This window comes from Papio anubis, chromosome 15, assembly GCF_008728515.1.
Source record: "Papio anubis isolate 15944 chromosome 15, Panubis1.0, whole genome shotgun sequence".
NCBI lineage: Eukaryota > Metazoa > Chordata > Mammalia > Primates > Cercopithecidae > Papio > Papio anubis.
Genome location: NC_044990.1, coordinates 9,368,176 through 9,384,678, shown reverse-complemented (window position 1 = coordinate 9,384,678; position 16,503 = coordinate 9,368,176). Strand labels below are relative to the sequence as shown.

The window sequence follows — 16,503 nt, the reverse complement described above, 5'->3', positions numbered from 1 at the left end:
CGGATTCGCCAGCCTGGACCAGGCGGTGAGGGTAGCTCCTGGAGCTGAGGTTCCTGGAGGGTTTGTGGGTGTAATGGGGGTGAGTGAGAAGCTGCTGGTGACAGATCATGGTCAGATGTGGTGGTAGCTGGAATTATCACGGTGTCTCGAGGCATTTCAATCCAAGCCACCTATCTGCTGTTTAACAGAGGCTGTAGATTCCAGAAGGGCGAGGAACTCTGACCCCATGAAGTCTGAGAGGTGGGCATCAGGGATCCTGAAGCTGTCACAGTGCTATTCTGTTATAACCTCAAGCAGCCACTTGTGAGAAGTTATATGCCAGGAAGAGAGACTTTTGGAGGATTGGCGGTGTTTGATAGTCTAGGGTTGTGTTATTGCTTTGTGTGTGTGTGTGTGTGTGTATATGTGAAGGAGGAGCTAATTTCAGCCCTAAACTATAGTTTCTCTGACTCCCCAAGGCTGTAGGCAGATAAATGTCCCTCTTTCACCAGGAATCTTTCAAGCAACTTGGAGAAATAAAAGGTTTGTGAGGCAGCTGCTTCTAATACCTATACCCTGCTTTGAAAACATATGGAATTAGAACAGCAGTTCTTGACTGGGGGTGACTTTGCCCCCCCAGGAGACGTTTGGCAATGTCAGGAGACATTTTCAGTTGTCACACTGGGAGAGAGCGTATGTGTGTGTATGTTACTGGCATCTAGCCGGTAGGGCCAGGGATGCTGTAAACATCCCGCCATGCACAGGACAGCCCCCTCCACCAGCACAGTGGAAAATCATTCAGCCCAAGATGCCAACAGGACTGAGAATGAGAAACCCTGAGTTAGAGGAGATGAAAAGCCAATGTCTGTTTAGAGTCCAGAAAGTTGCCTGGGTGCTTTTCACAAAAGAAAGGGTTTTAAGCTTCATTTCTTGGCTTGATTTCAAGTGGATAATTATAACCTGCCTACCTACAATTTACACTTTCATTTTCAGTGGGTATCTTTCTTCAGTTCATGCTTAAACAAGCCAAATGTGGCTGTGTTCTTGACAACAGGGCAATATTCCATGGCTGAGTCGGTTACAGGTCAACAGTGGGTGAAACAACTGGTCTGCAAAGTGATTTGAAGCCTTTGGGGGCTGAAAAGCACTAAAACCAGAAACCTGGGACATTATCACCATTATTAATTATCAGTGATATTACAGCACTTATTCAGCCACTCTCAGGATTCCCACAGGATTCCCATTAGTGCTAAGGTGAAAATCAGATTCCTGACCTCCAGTCCGCCACTGCCTAGAATTAATACGTTAGCTGTTAGAAGCCGGGAGCTGTCACGCTGCATGTCCCTGCTGTTCCAGGGTTTGGGAGAGGCTTTGCACTGGAAACATGGAGCTTCAAAGCAAATCTTCAACCTTCTATTCGTACTCACTGTTCCCATATATAGAACAGAGCAGCACACACTTGTCTATTGCTTCAAGGCAAGAGCCAATTCTGAAGGTATTAAATAGAGTCTTACTTCATCCAAACAAGAGAGCCCAGAGAAAGCTAAGGACAAGGTTCTGTCCCTTCCTTTACATTTTAAAGATTTTATTTATTTATTTATTTATTTATTTATTTATTCTTTGAGACGCAGTCTCGCTTTGTCTCCCAGGCTGGAGTACAGTGGTGTGATCTCGGCTCACTGCAACCTCCACCTCCCAGGTTCAAGCCATTCTCCTGCCTCAGCCTCCTGTGCAGCTGGGATTACAGGTATGTGCCACCACGCCCGGTTAATTTTCCTATGTTTAGTAGAAATGGGTTTTCACCATGTTGGTTAAGCTGGTCTCGAACTCCTGACCTTGTGATCTGCCCACCTCGTCCTCCCAAAGTGCTGGGATTACAGGCATGAGCCACCGCACCTGGCCTAGATTATAATAATTTGGAGTGGCAGAATTTAAGATCAGGATCCAAGCTGCAAACTCTTAAACTGAAGGGTTATCATTTTAGAAGCCACACAGATCAGTTTATGAAACCTGATTTGGCTTTTTTTTTTTTTTTAAATAAACAGCATTTAAATGTTAAACAAGCCTGGACAGCTACAGACAGGCAACAGGCATAAAAGAAGCAGGCTTAAATTTTTTTTTTAATTTTTGGTGTGTTTGTTCATTTTCCCTAGGATTTCTGTCTTTAGAAAGATAATATCGATTTAATCTTTAGTAACCTGGAGTTTCGGCAAAGTGTGCTTTCTAGAATTTTGAATGGTAATATCTGTCGTTTCTCTGCTTGACACAGCTTTATTTAAATAGCTTTAAAATTGAGACTCCCCTGGCATGACTCTTCCTTTAAAATCCATATAATTTCATAGTACAAGTGCTATCTTACATATGTGGATGAGGTGCCACTGACTTTCTTGATTTTTTACTAGTTGGTTCGTCTGCACCCTCTCACAAGGGCCCGTAAAAACATGCCTTTTGAAGGTGTTAGCCAAAGTGAGGGGCAGAAAGTTTAGCCAAGGGACAGACTTTGTCTTTGCAAAGCAAACTGGTGTGTTCCAGACCGAGTCTGAAACCCTGGCTCTCCATGGGAATCATCGCAACAGAGTTAATATTTATTGGCTATTGAGTATGTGCCAATGAGTCCCAAATTTTCTGTGGAATGACTCATTTCAGCCTTGCCACAGCTCCTCTATTTTACAGCCAGTGAAACTGAGGCTGCAAGAGGGTTAGGTGTTTTATTTATCTAAGGTCAGGGAGCAGAAAAGACTGCGGCAATCTGAAACAAGTCATCTGTCTCTAGAGCCCTTGCTCTTGACCTTTTCCCAACAAACATGATCTTAAAAAAAAAAAAAAAGCCATTGATCATATTAGCATGTGATTATGACATAGTTTGATTTTTAAGTGGTTCAAACTATCTTCACAACTGTTACCCCTTTTGCTCTGGAGGCATGATGGGAACTGAAATCCTGGATGGGTCTTTTCGTAAAGATTAGATTTGGAAAAGACACACTCATAAGAAACTACCTTTTCCAGTGCAACGTTCACGGAAGCCCTACTTGAGCAAACCTGGTGCCCCAGGAGATCACCTCAGTTTATTTTCCTTCTCCCCAAGATAAATGTAGGTGGTGGGGTGTTTTAGGGTTTCTTTCAGTACCACTTTTATTTTTCTACATTTTTCCTGAATGTGATGCAGTTGATACCCTTTTGAAGTTTAATTATACCTCTGGCGTCGCATTGCATGAAGCATTTTCCTCATGGCTGTGTTTTTGGAAGCTAAGTGCATGGCAGTAACAGCATGTTTATCTTGGAGTTGAGACTTGAGAAGCAAGTTCCTCCCTTGAACACGACCTGAGATATATCACTTCCCCATCTGGGATTCCAGGCTTAGGTGCATAAGGGAGCAAACGCGTCATTTTAAGAGACAATGGGAGTGAGAAGCCATTTTCCATTAATTTAGATGAAAGCCAATGAGGTGAGGGGTAGCCATCTATCATTTCCAGGGGTTTTAGTACTAGTATCTTCCCCCAACTGCCTCCTGATTCACTGTTCTGTAAGTGTGGGGTCAAGAATGGTTGGCAAATCACCACTTTCAACAATGTCTATTTGGCTTAAACGCGGCCCTTCTGCATCACGTTGATAATGAACAAGTTGCTAAACAGACACATCTGTGCTTAGGAGACCTGTGGCAACTTGCTGGCATGGCCCAGGGGGCCTTTTGAAGTTGGTCCTCAGCTGTCCTTTCTCGCCCGAGCACTGGCCACTCCCTACTTTGCAGCTATACCAGGCAGCCTGCACCTTTTTATTCCAGATGGGGTCGAAGGCAAGTCGTGGCTACATTTTGGAATTCCAAGGATTGGTTTCCTACTTCTTCTAGGCTGCAACTTTGAGATTTAGTGGTTCTAGGATGGATGATGTGGTCCTGGGATGATAACCAACTCGTGCAGCCAAACCTTCAAGACACAAAGGAAATTCAATGTCTTCATTTAAGGCAGGAGACATTTTATTTTGCTTCACCCTCCAAATCTTTCATCCACATGGATCCCTTGTTCTGGGATGCCTTCTTTCACTTCATCTCCTGAATTATAATATTAATATATTCTTCCCTCAATATTCAGTCATCTCCCAGGAGCAGCTTTCCTCACCCACCTTCTGGATGGGACATCTGTGCCACGCCCCATCACACCCTGGGCTTCCCTCCAATACAGCACAGATCACATGGAGGCCTCCCAGCATGGCTTTATCTACCCCTCCCACTAAACTATATTCAATCATTCTGGCTGATAGTAGGGGATCAATATATTTGTTCAATGAATAAATAATTCTTTCTGGTAGAGGAGCCTATTTGGGAAACAAGTCAAGTCAGATTACTTGGTGAATATTGAGGACCTGGAACAAGCTGAGCTGGAAATGCTCCGAATCCACATCTGAAGCCAGCTACCCTGTCGCATGGTCATTATCGCTCTCCCAGTTTGTCCTACATTCTTCAAATTCTCCATATTTCAGTGCTGTGACCATCTCTGTCAGCTCTGGTGGTGTCAAAACGGCCCCCAAGTAGCTCCTAACTCATTAAACTTGGCCATGACTGCAGTGGAGAAAGGTGCTAGTCTCTTGCGTTGAAGAAGTGGGATCATGAATAGGGCTAGGCCAACTGTGTGGGGGCTTTCATTTGTAGATTTTCTCATGGCTGCCTCTGTGCCCCAACGACAATGTACGCCTGACTTTTTTTTTTTAACAAGGGTCCTACTATGTTGCCCAGGCAGTTCTCAAACTCGGGCAGTCAAATGATTCTTCTGTCTCAGCCTCTCAAGGAGCTGGGACTGCAGGCGCAGGCCACTGTGCCCAGCTGGCCTGCTTTTTAAAGGGGTGGAGGAATGTTTTTATGCTAGTGGCTGCATAGGACACAGCCATGCTGGGAGAATTTTCCACTTCGGAGACAGCTCTCCATGCAAGCAAAGGAGATGGCCTCCTTCATATGAGAACAGAAACTGCTTAAAACGATTCCCTCACCACTCTGTGCACTGAAATTCTACCATCAAATCCAAGTACCTGCCTCGAGGGGCTTGCAGGCCTACAATCTATTAACCTCTCCTAACACATTAGCATTCATTAGTTTGTTCAAGGACAGGTCCATTTGCAGTGTGGAGGAAGGCCCCTGAAAGGTCTGTGATTGCGGAGATGAATAGAAACCTGGGCAGCGCGCGGACCTGAGCTCAGGCCACGATCCTTCTCTTGCCTGGGTTTTGGCCCGTCTTTTTGAGACCTCAGCCAAGCTCTCCAGCTGTGGAGTTTTATCCTCCAGTGTTGGACGGAGAGCACTCATTTTCTTTCTGGGCCTAAATGAAGTGTAAATACTTTAAACTGCCCTCAAAAAGCCCGGTAGGCCAGGTGCTATCAGTGACTAATCATGAAGCTGATTTCCCCCAGTCCCTGCGCTCAGCACGCTCAGCACCAGGGCAGCCCTTCCCATTTCCTCCCCTGTCTCCTGCAGGAATGAAATCCTCAGACCGTCACATTCCCAGTGCATTTTCTTTTTATACCTCTGTGTGTCACTTGGGGCTGTCTGCCTTGAATTAGAGTTAGTTGTGTACCTGTGCCTGGCAGCCTCCCCACGACTTGATGATTTGAGTGTCTGAGTGACAAGGCCATCTCTTTTTCATTTTTCTATTCCTCAGAGCACGCTGCTCAATATTTTACATTTAGGTACTCAATGTGTGGTTTGAATTGAATTGAATGCAACAACTGGGATTTAGATTTGCTGGATGAACCACTACCCTGTGTACCCTCAAAAATATATGAACCTGGGTAAGCTTCACAATTAGGCTGCAGTGGTCATCAACTGCGAGCCCATGAAAAGGGCTACACACAGCCTGAAATTTTTCTAGATAGTCTTGGATCAAAGTAGCCTGTCTTGTTCTCTGAGTATATGTACATGATTTTTTTTTTTTTTTGAGACGGACTCTCGCTCTGTGGCACAATCTTGGCTCACTGCAACTTCCACCTCCTGGGTTCAAGTGATTCTTCTGCCTCAGCCTCCCAAATAGCTGGGACTACAGGCGCCCACCACCATGCCTGGCTAATGTTTGTATTTTTAGTAGAGACAGGGTTTCACCATGTTGGCCAGGATGGTCTCCATCTCTTGACCTCATGATCTGCCCACCTTGGGCTCCCAAAGCGTTGGGATCATAGGCACGAGCCACCGCACCCAACAAATTTTACGCCAGAGGTAAGCAAGCGCTCTTTCCTGTAGCATGACAATTACATGAGGCGCTAGGTGGAGAAGTTAGGTGGTATCTTCATTTGTGGCTTTACCATTCGTATGTTTTTCCTAATGACTTTTTGGACTCTGACCTGAGGCTCTTCATTGCAGGCTCAGCCCGGGTCTGACTCGGTTGAAGCAGGAGACAAGTTTGCTGGGAAGCTGAAGGCGAACTCTCCCACATCTGATCTGCCTTTGGGTTTATGGGTTGATCAGAGTATTACTCACAGCACCTGTCAGCTGTTAATACAGACAACAATTTGATCGCATCCTAACCGCCAGCTTAACTTCTTCCAAAGAGTCCTGTGGTTTTTCCAAATGAGGGTTTTCTTTCTTTTCTAGCAACTCAAAATACCCTGTTTATTTATTTTGTTTTATTTATTCGTATTTTATTTTTACCCTGCATTCAAACTAACAAGTTATGGACCCTGTTTACTTAGAGTTATTTAGTACATGCTTTATATAAGTGTGAAATATTCTTGGCCGGGCAAGGTGGCTCATGCCTGTAATCCCAGCACTTTGGGAGGCCAAGGTGGGCAGATCACCTGAGGTCGGGAGTTTAAGACCAGCCTGGCCAACATGGTGACGCCCCATCTCTACTAAAAATACAAAAAAATTAGCTGGGCGTAGTGGTGTGCACCTGTAATCCCAGCTACTTGGGAGGCTGAGGCAGGAGAATCACTTGAACCCTGGAGGCGGAGGTTGCAGTGAGCCGAGATCACACCACTGCACTCCAGCCTGGGCAACAAGAGTGAAAACTCCGTCTCAAAAGAAAAAAACAGTGTGGAATATTATTTATAGTTTCTTGTAACATGCCCTATTCTATTGTACGTTGTCATAAAGTCAAGGCAGAGCACATCTGAAACTTGCTGTCTCCATTTCTCCTATCATGCTTCCTGGGAACTTTTTCCTTCACATCACATCAAGCCCAGCTCCTGTGCCACTACTCCATCTAGAATTTCCCATAACCTACTGCAAAATCTCTTTCTTAATAGGTGAGAAGGCCAGGCACGGTGGCTCATGCCTGTAATCCCAACCCTTTGGGAGGCCAACGTGGGAGGATCACTTGAGCCCAGGAGTTCGAGACCAGCCTGGGTGACATAGAGAGAATCTGTCTCTTTTCCATTGAGGCCATCAGTTCCTATCCTCTAAAGAGAAGGCAAGCCCATTCTCAGCCCAGGACAGAAGATTGCAGTGATGGATTCACTCATTCTACAAATATTGATTGAATGTCTTCTCTGCAGGGCACGATTGCAGGTGCCAGGGATACGAGAGTGACTGAGAGAGAGGGGGCCCTCCCCTCGTGCAGCCTCACTCCAGGGGGGTAAGTCACCTCCAAGAGGCCAAACCCTGGGGCCTGGTGGGGCTGGGAGAGTGGGGGTAGTAGGGCATTACCTTGGTGGGGCTGGGAGAGTGGGGACAATGGGGCATTACCCACATGGCTGCAATGACCAAAGGCCCTTCTCTCCTGGCCACTAAGGACTAATTAATTTAGCAGCAGATGCTTCAGAAACAAGAGTTGAACCTTTGTTGGGAGATACAGGTGTGATCTTTTTCTTAGAAACCTCGTAAGTTGGCACCAAGGAGTTCTCCCCCTCCAGCCCTGTTTCGGATCCTGCACCAAGAGAAGCCTTTGTGTAGAAGCCACTTTGCTGCTGTCAGCATGACTGAAAACACAGCAGAGCGACTCTGGAGTGATCACTCTGTGAACTTTGATCAAAACATTGCACAGTTCCAGCCTGAGCGCCAACACCTTCCCCTTCCCTCTTTCTCCACAGTCAGCCTTGGAGGACACTCCAGAGACTCTGGCAGGTGCTGCCCCAAAAGCCAGCGTGTCCAAAGTGCCAGAGGGTCAAGGGACAGTTGTGGGCAACCTTCCAAAGGACAGCATGCCAATACTGCTTATGTGCCTCGTGAGAGAGAGGTGTGGGGCGTCCCCTGCTTTGACAGGGCCTAACATGTGTCTGTGAACAGAGAGCAAAAGCATGCCCTGAAATTGGCAGAGCCTCTGCTATCCTGAGTCAGTGCTGGCCAGGAGGTCGGGAAGGGGGAGACTGGTAGAAAGGATGCAGCCTGCATATTCTTAGTGAAATCTTGGCTGGATTTTGACAGACATTCAATGGTTCCTCTTCTCTCTAGACCTGTAGCCCACACCAAAGGAAAAGGAAGATGGTGAGCTGAAACAGAAGTCAGAAACGCAGGCAGGCAAGATATGTCTGCTGGCTAAGGATGGTATTTTATAAAAGCAGCATTGCCTCAGAGAAGGTCCTTGACATTCACGTCTAATGAGCAATTCAGATATCAGAATTTAGTCTCCCAAAAGTGGCTCCATGGCCATCCCTAACCCTGACCTATGCATTGGAAGGAGGGACACAGTTCATGCTGGAGAAAGTGACAGCACAGTCTCTGACCCCGAAACTTAGGATGAGGGTATACTGTATTTTTTTTTTTTTTGAGATGGAGTCTCACTCTGTCACCCAGGCTGGAGTGCAGTGGCGCGATCTCGGTTCACTGCAACCTCTGCCTCCTGGGTTCAAGTTCTCCTGCCTCAGCTGTGCACCACCACACACGGCCTTTTTTTTTTTTTTTTTTTTTTTTTAGGAGAGATGGGGTTTCACCATATTGGCCAGGCTGGTCTCGGACTCCTGACCTCAGGTGATCCATCTGCGTTGGTCTCTGAAAGTGCTGGGATTATAGGCGTGAGCCACCACACCCAGACGTATACCATATTTTGAACTAAATTTCTCCCAGCCTATCTCAGCAACACTTGCCATAGTTCCTTGTTTTCCTGAGAGAGACAGTAACCGCCATGTTCCCTCTGTAGAAGGAGAGCCTAAGGTAGAAACAAGGTACCGTGTCCAGCATCAGCAAGTCTTTAGAAAATTAAATAATAAAATTTATGTCTTTTTCGGGCTCACCTCTTACAAAGACCTGAGCCACCAGGAGTGTTAGAATGGCACAGCCTCAGCTGGACTTGGTGGCTCATGTCTATAATCCCAGCACTTTGGGAGTCTCAGGTGGGATTGCTTGAGTCCAGGAGTTTCAGATCAGCCCGGGCAAGATGGTGAGACCCATCTCTGCAAATCATTTTTTATTTTTTTTGCCAAGTGTGATGGCATGCACCTGTAGCCCCAGCTACTCGGGGAGAGGCTGAGGTGGGTGGATTCCTTGAGCCCGGGAGTTCGGGGTGACAGTGAGCTGTGATTTCACCAGCCTGAGCTACAGAGGGAGACCCCATCTCTAGAAAAAACAAATGGCACAGCCTCTATGGAAAGCAGTATGGTGGGTCCTCAAAAAAATGAAACAGAATTACCATATATCCACCAATCCTACTTCTGGATATTTATCCAAAATAATTGAAAGCATGGCTTCTCTTGAAATAATTGAAAGGAACTCACGCAGATAATTGTATACCCAGGTTCACAGCAGCATCCTTCACAATGGCCAAAAGGTAGACGCAACCCAAGTGTCCATGGATGGGTGAATAGATAAAATGTGGTTTACATACATTAAAATATTATCCAGCCTTAAGAAAAAAAGGATATTCTGACACATGCCTCAACATGGATGATCCTTTAATACATTATGTTAAGTGAACTAAGTCAGTCATATAAGGAAAAATACTATGTGACTCTACTTACATGAGGCGTCTAGAGACAACAGCGGAACGGTGGTTACCAGGGGGTAAGGGAGTGGAAAATGGAGAGTTAATGTTGAATTGGTCCTAGGCTTAGTACCTGGGTGACTAAATAATCTGTACAACAAACTCCCATGACATGAGTTGGCCTGTATAACAAACCTGCACATGTACCCCTGAACCTAAAATAAAAGTTAAAAAAAAAAAAAAAAGAAAGAGAGAAAAGTGCCCTTTGCGGTTCCACACAGAGGCCCCAGCCTTGGGCTGAGAGAACTCACTGGTTTGATGGTTATTGGACCGCTCATTATAGATAACCAAAGCTATTGTTCCTCCCTGGTCTTGCCTCTGTAATTGAGTCATCACCCTTAGAGGCAGAAGAAAGCAAATTACAGCAGGGCTTCTTCAGCATTGGGGTGGGGGGAAGGATTAAAACATGCATGGTAAAGATGTCACCTTCTTGGTCGTGGAAAAGCCCTCTTGGGGCAAATCTGCATATATTTGCATATATATATTCACACATACATCCCAACCTGAAGGGGACATCCAGCTCTTCCCACCTACAAAAGGACTTTTGATGTCTCTTTTACAGGGTATGTGGAGAATAAAAATTTAACTCTTAATGTTGTAGAACTCTAAGGAGAAAAAAATCACAAAATGAACATGTCATTTAAATTTTAAATTCAAAAAATGTCATTTTTAGTGTAAATTCTTTATAGGTAGATAACAGCATATCTTGAAGACTTTTTAGGAAGGGAGAAGGGGAAATAGTAAAAGGTAACGTCAATCCTAAATCTTTATTTGAAAAGGAGACTGGATCTGTTTTCTTCTCTGTGTGCTGGGCAGTAGTTCTACCTTACTGTACCAAAGGGATTAACAGGGTTTGGAGAATCTGGGCTTCATCTTTTTCCAGGATCAACAGCCATTTTCCAGGGGGAAAATGGACTTTCACTTTGGAAAATATAAAATCGTGTTTGTTTTACCTTAGGAAACAACCTGAGTCTCTGGAAGACGACGCTCTACGCCGCGTTGTGTAACCCGCCCGGGGAATCACGTTGCACAGACAAGTCCCACCGGATTTTACTGCAATAATAAGCTTGATCTTCTTATTCAAATACAAGTAACAACCACAGCCGGCTCCAAGTCACGTGTCGAGGTCACATGGCACTCAGAGGCAGAAGCCGACTGGTAATCATTAGCCAATGCTTACTACCAGGGAGAAAATCCTGGCTTTAAAGACACGAACTCAGTTTTCAGAAAACAAACAGGACTGCAAGAGAAGGCATTTGATGTGGGGGATAGGGTGTCATTCTTGTTAAGTGCTTTCCAAGCAAAGGAAAAGAGCCAACACACGTTCCCTCCTTTCGCTCTTCTCCCAGAACTTTCCAAACTTGCCCAGCCTAGCCGCCTTTTCCAAACCTGGAGGAGCCCTGGGCTGCAGCATCCCCAGCTCAGGCCAGGGAGCGAGAGGGAGGGGCGGGCTGACTTGGCTGTGGGTCCTAGCCCTTGGGAAATGGAGGGCTGAATTCAGAGCTGAATTTAGTAGAAAGCCAAATTTTCTCTTCCTTATGAAATTAATGCTTCTGGGTTGATGGAGTTTGGGGAGAGGTGAGGGATGAGAAGAAGCACTGTGAGCCATGGGGTCCGTCTGGACTTTTTGTTAACACAAAAAACAACATCCAGAATGTGGCTTCTTTAGGTTTTTCTGTGGTGAGAACAGAAACCATAAGGACTCTGCCTACCTGAATGTTTCCTTGTTCAGCCGTTTGAATTTAGAAAGAAGTTATTTCACTTTCTCTAACTTGTGTAGTGTTACTTCGTGCTTTCAAAAACTGCAATGATCGAACTGAGTTTGTTTAATTTGGTGTGGAAGTGACAATAGTGGGTGTCAATGAAGAATCTGGAATCTGCTGGAGGGAAGGGGAAGGTAAAGTACAGATAAAAGGCTTTAGCAGAAAGTTGACAGCATTTTTTAAAAAATCTAGGTGTGTTTTATTTCACATTGCACAGAAAGTACTTTACCCAAACACTGCAGTACAGATGCAGCCTTACAAGAAAATCTACTGGTGTAGTCTGGAGTCTTAATCCTATTTCATTTAGCTCTTTTCAGAAAGAACAAACATACAAAGAATTTCACTGTGTCACTGAAATATAACTGTTTCATGAAATTTAGTTAGGAAGTTTGGTTTTCTCCCTCTTCATCTTTTTCTCCATCTTACCCTCTTCAAAAAGCTAAAATACGCCTGTAATCCCAGCACTTTTGGAGGCTGAGATTAGGAGTTCAAGACCAGTCTGGCCAACATGGTGAAGCCCCGTCTCTACTAAAAATACAAAAAAATTATCCGGGCATGGTGGTGTGTGCCTGTAATCCTAGCTACTTGGGAGGTTGAGGCAAGAGAATTGCTCTAACCGGCAGAGGTTGCAGTGAGCTGAGATTGCGCCACTGCACTCTAGCCTGCGTGACAGAGTGGAACTCTGTCTCAAAAAAAAAAAAAAAAAAAAAAACAAAGCTAAAATCAGTTTTAATTAATAATAATAAAAAGCTAAATAAGCTAAAATAAGAGTATGTGAGCCAAAGGGGTGAATCTAGGTTTCATAGGTCCTGAAGCTTATGCAATTTGGAAGGAAGAGAATATTAACTTATACATACAAAATTAGGTATTAAAGTATCACTAAATTTAGAAAAACATATAATTAACTGACTAACATAACTCTAAAATGCTTTCCATCCCACATTTTGGGGCAGATACTCATTGATGGCCTCTTACGTTCCTGAAAGGTGAGAACTTTTATCTTGACCAGTGATCCGTTTAAGTGTATCTACAATTGTACAACTTTGATGATTGGAAAGCTTTGCCCAGACTCGTGTAGGACCCTGTTTCACATGTTGCTCCCTCCCTTGCTCTGGGAACATGCACATATCATGATATGATGCTTGAGTCTGAGCCTTCGCAACTCCATGCCAGCTAAGTCGGTACGTAGGAATATCCCTGGAAACCTTTTCTAAGCAGTAGCTTGGCGATACAAAAGTGACTGCATCAACCAGGTGCAGTGGCTCGTGCCTGTCATCCCAGCACTTTGGGAGACAGAGGTGGGCAGACTGATCGAACCCAGGAGTTTGAGACCAGCCTGGGCAGCATGGCAAAACCCCATCTCTACAAAAAAAATCTAAAAAGTAGTTGGGTGTGGTGTACATGCCTATAGTCCCAGCTACTTGGGAGACTGAGGCCGGAGGATTGCTTGCACCCAGGAGGTCTAGGCTGCAGTGAGCCCTGATCACACCGCTGCATTCAGTCCAGTGATAGAGCGATACCCCATCTCAGAAGAAAGAAAGAAATTGACTGTATCAATATATCGTAATCAACCCAAAACTAAAGGTAGCTCTAACTTGGATTCTTTAGCTAGGTCCCCAAAATGCCCAGGGTCATTCCAAAGCCACGCAAAAGGAGAGGAAATGTGGCCAAATGGAAGTCAAGGTGGAAAGAGGCAGCGATCTGAAGCAACTAAGCATCTTACCATTGCTAAGTTTATAACGTGAGTGACCATATGCACAGGCTGCTGGGGCCCTGGCTTGAGCCTCCCTGTGGGGGCGGGTGAAGTGAGAAGCCTGAAGTTTCATTTTCATTAACTTCATGGTAAATCTGCCTCTAGGGACCCCAGGTTCATAATAAGTATTTCAAAAAGTGATTTTCTGGGCTCTAGAAAAGTTAAGTATGCTTGTTGGAGGTGAGTTTGCTCTCTGGACATATCGGAGAGAATGGGTTGTCAGTGTAAATTCTACTTAATAAAAAGCCTCTATTGGGATCGCAGGACTCAGCCCCGGGAGCAGTTCCTCTGGCAGCCAGGCACCCAGGAAAACCATATGCAAGGAAAGGGAGGAGGGGAGCAGGAGGGACCACTTGGCTCTTGTTCCAGACTAATTTTGTGCACAGCCCCCTATCCAAGCGCTGGATCACACACGTCACACCCTTTGCTTCTCAGGACGGCCCTGCATAGTGACTCTTATTACTACTCCCGCTCTACAGATGAGAAATGAAGTCTCAGAGAAAGTGTTTTCTGCCTGCACATGGTGGAAGTGTTTAAAAGCTGGAGTTCAAAACCAGGTGTGTCTGCCTTCCCCCAACTCCACTGGTGCCTTCATGGCACAACTCTGACCTTGAACCTTGGGTGAATCCAATGCAGCCCATGCCTTGTGTTCCTTTCTATACTGGAGCTGACTTTATTTGCAGCAGTATCTGGTTATAGCTCCCAGCTCTTTAGCTCTGTTCTTGCAGACCATGATCTCATTGCTTGCTAAAATAATCAGCGGGTGAAGCCAACAGGATTCCCTGACCAGTTTTAAAGTTCCGCTCCTCCCCGTTGGATGGTAATGATCTCTCCTGCCTTTCTCTGCCCATGCCCCCTTGCCCTTACTAATGCCACGCTTCACTCTGGGCATGCCACCCCATTGCCTGCCTCTAGAGTAGGTCCTGCGCCTTTGCCCCATGCACAGCAGAAACATTCACCTTGCTGAATCAGTTACTCCCTTAGTTTGTCAGGACAGTATTTTGATTTTGGAAAGGCTTATTCGCATGCTGTTTGTCTGGGGAAAGGAGGCTGTCAGTTCAGGCAATCCGTAAATGTGTTAATTAGCTGGATGGAAAAAGTCCAAGTGCAAGCAGCAGCATCTCTCCTCCCAGAAGAGCTAACCCATCTGATACTGTCTCATGACTAGTGTCCGCCATGCTTCATCCCGGGCCGGGCTGTGGACGAGGACTGATGAGCATTACTGATTTTTTTAGCTCAGAGTTTTTCAACCTCAACACTATTGACATTTTGGGCCAGACTGAGGGGTGGGTGGGAGAGCTGCCTGTGCATTATAGGATGTTTAGCAGCATCCCTGGCTGCTACCCAGTAGCTCCCCTCCCCACTCCCACCTAAGTTGTGATGGCCAAAAATAGCCAAATGTCCCCTGCGGGCCAAAATCGCTCCTGAATGAGAACCACTGCTTGAGATCTATTGACAGACTTTGCCACCATCAGCATCCAGTTCTGTAGACTCTTGAAGCATACAGTCGGGAGGTAGCGTGGTTTTTGATATGCTGACAGGAAGGTGACACAGAGCGGGAGAGTGGTAAGCTGGACACAGAGCTAATCCTCTTGGATGATAGTATTGTGAGGAAAAAGGTAACAATACCTTTGAGTATAGATTCATACTCATTTCCCTGCGGTCAGAGTGAATCTGAGACAGGTGGTTGCCTGAAAAGTGCAGCTTAGTGGTTGAGAGTTCTGTAGTCAGAGATTGGGTTGGAATCCTTATTCCCTAACTAACCGTGTGGCCTTGGACAAGTTACTTTATCTATGCCTCAGTTTCCCTATTTGTAATATGTAATAATAATATCTATAGAGTAGAGGTGTTTTAAGAATTATGGCCAGGTGCAGTGGCTCACACCTGTAATCCCAGCACTGTGGGAGGCTGAGGTGGGAGGATTGCCTGAGGTCAGGAGTTTGAGACCAGACTGGCCAACATGGTGAAACACTGTCCCTACTAAAAATACCAAAAAATTAGCCAGCCATGGTGGCACATGCCTGTAATCCCAGCACTTTGGGAGACCAAGACGGGCAGATCACTTGAAGTCAGGAGTTCAAGACCAGCCTGGCCAACATGGAGAAACCCTGTGTCCACTAAAAATACAAAAATTAGCTGGGTGTGGTGCCTGGTCCCTGTAATCCCAGCTACTCAGGAGGCTGAGGCACGAGAATTGCTTGAACCCAGGAGGCAGAGGTTGCAGTGAGCTGAGATTGTGCCACTGCACTCCAGCCTAGGCAATAGATCAAGACTCCATCTCAAAAAAAAAGAAAAAGAAAAGAATTAAATGACAATGCATGCATTGGTTACACAATGTAAAATAGGTTACACTGGTTAAGCACTTGATACATAGTAAGTGCTTAACCAGTGTATCCTACTTTACAAATTTCTGAACAAATCTTTGATTTCTTATTTTTCTTATTTTTATTTTTTGAGAAAGAGTCTCCCTCTGTCACCCAGGCTGGAGTGCAGTGGCATGATCATGGCTCACTGCAACCTCTGCCTCCCGGGTTCAAGTGATCCTCCCTCCTCAGACTCCTGAGTACCTGGGACTATAGGCGCGCATCACCATGCCCGGTTGAATTTTTGCATTTTTAGTAGAGATGGGGTTTTGCCATGTTGCCCAGTCTGTTTGAACTCCTGGATTCAAACAATTCATCCGCCTTGGCCTCCCAAAGTGCTGGGATTACAGGCGTGAGCCACAGCACCTGGCTGGTTTTTTGTGGGTTTTTTTTTAGTGATACAGATAAATATCTTTCTGCCCAAATTCTTCAGATAACTTTGCCAGCCTCCTGGTTTGTTGATCTGGAGACAGTGTACTACAAATCAACTTTAGAATCTCCTTGCTTTTTTTCTTTTTTTTCTTTTTTTGAGACAGGGTCTCGCTCTGTTGCCCAGGCTGGAGTGCAGTGGCATGATCCTGGCTCACTGCCACCTCTGCCTCCCAGGTTCAAGCAGTTCCCCTGCCTCAGCCTCCCAAGTAGCTGGGATTATAGGTGAGCACCATCATGCCCAGCTAATTTTTGTATTTTTGGTAGAGATGGGGTTTCACCATGGTGGCCAGGCTGGTCTGGAACTCCTGGCCTCAAGTGAT

At 45.5% G+C, this 16,503-nt stretch overlaps 1 long non-coding RNA gene across 1 annotated transcript; it reads left to right on the top strand.

Annotated features, from left to right (window-relative positions):
* Positions 1 to 1,673: 1,673 nt before the first annotated feature.
* LOC108582842 lies at positions 1,674 to 11,688 on the top strand. The gene is made up of 3 exons (XR_001896692.3): positions 1,674 to 1,726; positions 7,453 to 7,532; positions 10,831 to 11,688. It is a non-coding gene; the product is annotated as an uncharacterized LOC108582842 (long non-coding RNA).
* The last annotated feature ends 4,815 nt before the right edge of the window (positions 11,689 to 16,503 follow it).